Source organism: Hippocampus comes, unplaced genomic scaffold (assembly GCF_001891065.2).
Source record: "Hippocampus comes isolate QL1 unplaced genomic scaffold, H_comes_QL1_v1.1 scaffold544, whole genome shotgun sequence".
Taxonomy (NCBI): domain Eukaryota; kingdom Metazoa; phylum Chordata; class Actinopteri; order Syngnathiformes; family Syngnathidae; genus Hippocampus; species Hippocampus comes.
The window spans coordinates 108,891-116,755 of record NW_017804999.1 but is presented as its reverse complement, the minus strand read 5'-3'; the positions used below and the strand labels follow the sequence as shown (position 1 = coordinate 116,755).

The 7,865-nt window shown below is 47.0% G+C and overlaps 1 protein-coding gene across 3 annotated transcripts in view; it reads right to left on the bottom strand.

Annotated features, from left to right (window-relative positions):
* tafa5 (TAFA chemokine like family member 5) overlaps positions 1-7,865 on the bottom strand; it is a 76,186-nt gene that overhangs the window by 17,681 nt on the left and 50,640 nt on the right. The gene's annotated exons all lie outside the window — the stretch shown is intronic.

Here is a 7,865-nt window from a genome sequence, read left to right as displayed (position 1 = left end):
GAGGAGGAGACTACAGTGATCAACATCCGTATTCCAAAAACATGCATGCCATGAAAATAGCAGTCCGTGGCCTCCAAAACGTAACGGGCACAGCGGGCAAATTGAAATCGCCACGACAGTGGTGCGCTCGCTTGACGATCCCATCTTATTTCGTTCTGCGAAGAAAACAACGACTCGTACTTTTCCCTGGGGGTTGACACCTTCTCTTGCTCTCCTCCACGCGCGGAATCCACTCGCCTTTTTCTCCATGACTATAAGTCAGGCCTCTGGTGGCCTGCTCCCCCCGCCCCCCCGCGGGCTCGCTGTAACTGCCCGTATTGACTTTGTCCTGTCTCGGGAGATGACGGCGTCTCCCGCGGGACGCGCGCCGATGCACATCTCGCAAAAAACGGCCGCTCTCTCACAGACGCTCTCGGGACACTTGTACTGTATGTATGTGTGTGTGTGACGGGAATCCTGCTGGAGTCAACGTCATCTGGACATTGCACAGCCACGCTTGCCGCTTCATTTGTAGAATGTTGGGATTCTCCATTTGATATACACTCGGGGATGTGCTATACCACTTTTTTGCTTTTTTGCAACATTGAAAACACAGTTGACTTTGACTTCATTTAGTTGTTTTTGCCTTTAATAAACACAAGGCAGTCGTATCCCTAAAAAGTCGGTTGTGATTTTAAAAAATGACATCAAATGCAATAGTCGCGGCGCTTGACTCTTAAAGCAAACGGATACTTGAACACAAACTGTACATTAACTTTAGACCGGTAACAAAATTCGCAGGCATGTATTCTTTATCCTCTGTGGAAAAATGACAACTATTACTGCAGTGTAACGAGTCTCTGTGAAAATCTTCAATCCATGCAGCCACGTGCTAACGTTCCATTTCCTGATCTTCCTCCCAATGCGTACTTAACATGAAGGAGCACAGTTTGCGGCAGTAATTGAAAATAGGCGGGGCATGAGCTCACGCATCAGCTCCATCCCTCCACAGGTTTGACATTCAAGCTGATAGCGGCTGCCGCGCGTGTTGTTGTGTTTATTTGCCACAATTCTCCCGAGAACAGTCACTTTCACTTCACCTCTTCTGCATGAATTACTTCCATTTCATTTCTAAACACCTGTCAAGTCCTTGGGGAGCGGCGCAATCTGTACGGCGGACATTCCCAAGGAGAAAATTGAGAAAACAGGAAACGCCACCTTTTGCTCCGTAAAACACATTTGTACCACCTTTGCCCTTTCAAAAGTGCCCACGCGCTCGTGTTGTTCCTCTCCTGACAACACCCCTGGCCTCACTTTAGCCCGGCGCAGATTTGCGCAAAGCGCGCAATCACCTGACGCGAGGCTTCCCCTTCACGTCTTCCATCTATCAGTCACAACGTGACGTTTGTGCCCTCACATCGCTCCAACCAGGTCGCGTTCCGGCAAAATAAGCCGAGCTGTGCAACGCTGTCGGCGAGGTTGACGCACTCGACCGTCGCCCTCGACTGTCTGCCTGTTGAATAGATCTCTGCAATACCCCCAAATTGCATGAAAACATGCACCCTAGTGGCGGCAAACGGCCGTGCCGTCGTGACACGTTGACACCCGCGTATCCGAGTAAATAGCCCGTCTCCCCTCTATGGGTGTATTATTAATAGAGAAGGACACAAAGTTAATCTGATGGAGGGTGGGCAAGAGAGGGAGCGTGAGCGAGGGTGAGCGAGCATACTGCATTAGAGCACGTGTGATTTATTCGCCCCTCTAGGTGAAGGAGACCCCATTTGTATTCATTTGCCTTTATTTTTATCCCAGATTCATCTGGCCTTCACGTGCCTGTCGCCGCCGTGCTAATATTATTTTGGCCATGTGCGGCTCCGTAACGCACTCTTATAAAAAAATGACCCCAATGCGGCTGCAAGATGATGCGCGCGGATGAAGGAAGGGGTTGCGGCTTTATTTGATATCATTCATCTGATTCGATTGTGTTTTTTTTGTTGTGTTGTTGTTGTTGTTGTTGTTGGTGGTGGTGGGTTTTTTTATGGGCAGATTAAAAGTCTCCCAGGGACGGGATGGTGAGAAAGGTGGGGATAATGATGTCTGTCTTCCTATGGGGGAGCACGCAAACACAAACGTGTACACTCACATTTTTACAAGCCTGCTGCGGCCTGGCTAGTGTGTGTGTGTGTGTGTGTGTACGTGTGTGTTTTTCTTCTTTTAAGGCCGGCAAGGTGAGCCAGTGGTGCTCCAAGCCAAGGGCAAAGACAACAGTGACCACCGAGCTCCTTTTGCAGAACAATTAGATGGGAGTGGAGGGTAACTGCAGTTGTGTTATATAAGCGCACGCGCCTAAATGGGCTGGGGGTTGCGCCCGAGGGGGTGCGCGTGAATGTTGGCAAATAGAAAAATAAAAATCCTTACATTCGTTCGTACAAACGTTCTAAAAAAAATGCAAATCTATGATGATAAAAAGTGAAGTACAACTGAACTGTGCTGAAGTAGGGATTCGTTTGTTGACCACTAGGGGGAGCCCACATCCCACTCTTTGAAAATGATTATTTAAAACAATTTGTCTTGAATCTGCCCAGATATTGATGTTAGTATAATTAAATTAAATTCCTTTTTCCAAAAAAAAAAAAAAAAAAAAAAAAAAATCCCTCACTTGTTGATTATATTGAGAATTTTATCGCTAATTTCGATGGACTTAAAGCACACATTAGGTACAAATAACAAAATCTGCAAACAAAAACAACCCAGCATTTTTTGTGTGTGCGTGTGTTCATGCGTATGCAGCTTGTGAGAGATTCATTTGTGCGGCATTATTCATGCTAAGCTAGGCTAAAAGCCACCGACTTGCTCCATCCCCTCAAAAACGAGAGTGCTATTAATCTCCACTAAGAGAGCAAAGGCACATATTTCCCTCGATGACAAATGAGTCTTTTTGAACGTGTTCAGATGATCACACTAACAGGAGCCGAGCGTGTTTTTTTAATGAACCCCGCACCGGTAACCTCTCGCGCTCGCTCTCTCTCCTCCGGTTGTGCCCGCCTTCCGTCCGCCCGAGTGCACCCAGCTGCGCAACAATTACAGGTGGGTTCGCAGGCGTGCACAATAACCAGACGCATGCATTATTGAATGAAGCCGCGTCGAGACGGAATTGCTAAGCCAACCAATAAAGGCAAATTACCCAAGACAAAAGCCCGGCGAGGCGGCGGCGAGCCCGAAAGACAAAATGGCATCGCATTAATGAACAACATCATTTCTGAAAATGGAGGGGAAGCGCAAGGTTGCGTCTATCAACGCAAGACGGAGCGAGTGTGTGAAAGAAAGCAAGGAGGGAAGAGATGGAACACAACATTGACTAGCTAATTATGCGTTTTATCATTTCAGTCACGATAGAGTGCCTCCGTTTTTTTTTTTTTTTTGTTTGTTTGTTTTTTTTTTTGCCGGTCGTAGCAGTGCGGCCGTTGCCGCGCTTCTTTAATGACATAGATAAAGAAAAATCACAAGCGAGCTTTATTTAGATTAAACCGCATTACTTCCTGTCTGTGGAGCGCGCGTGCAACAACCGCGGCGCCATGAAAATTAGCCGACGTGAGCCTAATGGTACGTTACGAGGCGATGGGCGACAGCCTTTGCATGAAGTAAAACGGTGATTCCCGCACATTCGTCTGACGTGGGACATCGCTGGGGTGCGCTGAGGGGTAAATGATCCTGTTTCGTTTCATTGGTCCGAACGTTATCATTCGGACATTTTGTCCGTGTATTCAAGCAGTACATTAAAATGGCAGACGGCATAAGTCACCTGACTGCGACGAATAATCGATTAATCAACACCTATTTAACGATGAACGAGTTGATTGCGAATGACTTTTTTCAGTCGGTCAAATTAAAATTAAATTAAACAGTCCAAATCCTTAAAATATTCTCAGCGTCGTCAAATGTTTCAAATCGGTGATCATTCCTACTCTTGTCCACTTCAGCCTGTACCAATATTTTGGATTTTGTCGAGGGTGGTAATAATCCCCCCCGGCGCCAATCACCTTTTACCCTTGCCCGGTTTGAAGTGGACACGAGTCGGAATGTGCACATGAATTTGGGTGGCGATTGTTTCAGATACGAGGTGACAACTGAGCCAGGAAACAGGAACAGATGATCGCCTCGTGGTTTAAAAAGGGAACCCAACTCGCTAGACAGCAGATGGACTGGAAGTGCGTTGTGACTGAGTGACGCGTTGGGGCGAGCGAGTGAGCGAGTGAAGTCTTGGAATCCGATTGCAGGGAGACACTCAACAGATGATTGGCTCGCCTCATCTCGGCTTCCGTCAACAAGTGGCAATGAAAGTCCATTTGCGGTCCCCCGGGGCGTCGCTCCCGGTGCGCCACGGGCCAACACGAAGACATTAAATATGGAATTACTGGAGAACCAGCTGTCTCCTCGCATATTGCGGCTCCGCGGTTGCCAGAAGGGGGAACGTTTATATCCGTGCATGTTGCTGGAAGTCGAGTCCTTATCGGACGACAAACTAATATTAATGGGAAAATTATTCCAAAGAAACCGCGCCGTACGCTGACCCTGTAATAAGGAGAGTGCTGTCCGTGTCATTGTCATGGCAACCTCACATTCTCAACTTCCGCAGAGTACAACGCACGCCTTTGGAGTTGCTACGCGCCGGCGTGGCTGTGATGCTTGCAATCTTTTGTCACTTGACAAAAGGGGAAAAAAAGAGGCACTCTTGATTGAAAAGAAAGTAGCAGGCACGGTGAACTCACATTTAACAAAGCATCACAGCCAATATGGCCGTGCCGAAGGACTAAAATGAAAGTAATCCAGTTGGCAATCTTGGCACTTTCCAGGCCCTCTCCGCTTTAAATTGCGGCGTCGGCCCCGCGGCGCCTGCGCGAACGGTAATTATTAATTAATTGTTTATAGCCTGTGGCCGGCTGAGCGGACAGACACGGCCCCCTCGGATGTGTGCTCACAGCAGGGGAACTGTTGGCTTCCAATTAGACCAGCGAGGTGGAGAGCACGGCCCATCAAACACTGAAGTGCTAGCGAGCGGACTTCTGGGAAACAGGTAGCGCTTTGGCCTCATCACCTTGCCTGACAGGCTTAGTTTAGAACAAAAGATTGCATTTCCTTCAGGGGGGGTGGGGGGGGGAGTCATTGGCGATGCAATTGCAACCAATTGCACGAGACATGTAAATAAACGAATTTGAATGCATTTTTTTTCCTTTTTGCGAGCCATTGCCAAACTCAAATTTGCTTCATGCAAATTCCGTGCAGGAAGAGCCGAGGTTCGAACCCAGAACCTCAAGACTGTGAGCCACACGCTACTGAGCAGGGTTTTGCAACTTTGCATTCAATCAGCGCGGCTTCTTTTTATGCATAACTGACCCTCCCTCGCCCACGCACGCGGCGGCTTAGGTAACGACGAGGCCGTCAAGGAGCCAAAAAAAAAAAGAGCCGCAAAGTGTCCGCCGGAATATTCAGGGGGCTTTGTTCTCATTCAAGATGGATGAATGCAAATAAAAGGCACGCGGGCAGCAACGTACTTCACCACGGGGGCATCAATAACCAGGTGACGTCAGCGGCCACCTGCGTCCACTTCATCACTCGGGCAGATTTACGGAGGCGGAGACAAACCAAGAGAAAGCGACAATGTGAGCATGAATGCAAATCGATCGAAAGACCAACGCACGACGTCAGCCGCATCACGTGTTCGTCAATTATTTACCGTCAGAATGCGCACGGAATGACAAAGTGCATATTCGTCATTGACTGGATTAATCCATCAAATTGCGTTGCATCGTAACGAGCTGCCAACGGTTTTCAGGCTTACGGAACATATGGAAAGGGGATGCGGAATTATTTCGATGCACTGTGAGCAGTGTTCAATAAGCACGTCGTCAGTTGGAGCGCCGGTAAAGAGCAAACGGGCGTCAACAAATGTGACCTTGCGTATTGTGGAACTCAGCGGGGAGGAATCGACAAAGGCGGTTTGCGGATCGGAAAATTACAATAAACGGTGTTATTCCTATGCTAGTGTGCGGGGTGTGGGTGTGTGTGTGTGTATGTGTGTGGGGGGGGGGGTCACACAAGCATCCTTTTTATATTTTCATGCTCGCCAGAATCCGAAACACAAACCGGCTCCGTGTTTCTTTTTGCGTCTGTGTAAACCCACAAAGAAACTATTTTCATAGCAGCCACTCTACGGGGACAAAGAGAGAGCGAGCGAGATCTGCGTTCCTATTAGCACAATGCAAACAAATACAAAAAGGGAATGGAGATATGCTCATTTGGGAGTGTGTGCATCGCGCTCTTATTCTCTGTCAAAGCCACTTCGAAACTCCCGTACAAGCTCGCTCAGTAATAAATTATTTCCGACAAACAAGGCGTACAAAAAATTTTTTTTTGTTTTTTTTTCTCTCCCACACTCCCGATGTCTCCGATTTGTTTTTAACACATAAAAGAAGCAACTGTCAAATAAGCGTTCAAAACAATATTCATCCCATGAATATGTATCGCAAAATAACGCAATATTTAACTTGTTTAGATGAAATGATTCCACCTGAGCCTGTTAATTATTCAATCATCTTATAAAGGACAGTCTTTTTTTAACATAAAATATACCATTTTTTTTTCTTTTTGTAACCAAAACGAATGAAGAAAAGCGGTTCAGAAAATGGGCGGAATGATATATGGAAAAGTAGCGGTAAATATATTATAATGCTCAAATATATAAAAGATCCACTCCTCGATGACAAACGCTTTGAAGCAAGCTGAAAAAAAATAACCCCCCGCCTGCAAAGGGCTCTGTTGCATAAAAATGACCATTCAACGATAGCATGGGTGCACATGAAGTCATTTTGTCTGCGGTCCAAGTCGAGTCTCGGTGTCGGAGATGTTCTTTCGTGATGTTTGCCATCTAGTGGTGAAGTCTGTCATTACAACTTAAACCAGCCCCGCTACAATAACTGTTATTTTCCAAAATTAATCAAGGTCTGTGCTAGGGAAGGCGCCGGTTGCCCATCACGGCCATTCACACTGAAGTCCAAAGTCCCCTCCGGTTTTTTCGAAAAACAACTTTGATGTTTCTTTTGCAACTCATTTCACCGGCTAGGTGTCGACAAACGGCGTGATTTTCGGCAGAGCGAACCAGAAAATGCCCCATTAGCGCAAGTGATGTTTTGCCTCTGCGCGTTCCAAAGCCATTGATTTGCAGCCTAAAACGGAGTTGCGTTCTTCCTAATGTCATCATGTTACCTCCCCGCTTTATGCTTGTTTTATGATCGACTTCTACGCCAAATAGCTCCTTCATCTCGACTCTCGATGGCAAGACCGCAATCACAGACGCGCGAGCGGCCTCACGCTGGTATAATAAGACCGAGATTGCTTCATTTTATAACATATTGGTGGCAAATTGGAGGGGGGTAAGAGCTGTTTTTGCTTGATGATTAATTATAAGGATGGAAAGAAAAGCAGACGCGGATTAAAGCAAATCATGCACGCTAACACCAGAAAGCAATCGAGCGTGCATTTCAAAAGAGGGAAATGCAATCACACTGCAAATGAAAGATTATCTCATTCCTCGAGGTTGGATATAATGGCAACCTGGAATTCGAAACGGGAGATTTCCACGAAGTAGACAAGATATTGAGGAGGCTTTACAAGGGACGGCTGGGGGATGAAAAAAAAAACCAAAAAAAACAAGGCGCCATGTGATTTTTGTCACGCTCCAAAAGGAGATGGGGGTCCACCTCGGGGCTGTGGTACCCATCTGCCTGCCCCCTTGCGACTCCTTTGACAAGACCACAGCCCGCGGCCAACAGTTTACACGTGAATGTAAAGCAGAACGTGAGGGGGAGGTTTAAAAAAAAAAAAGGGGG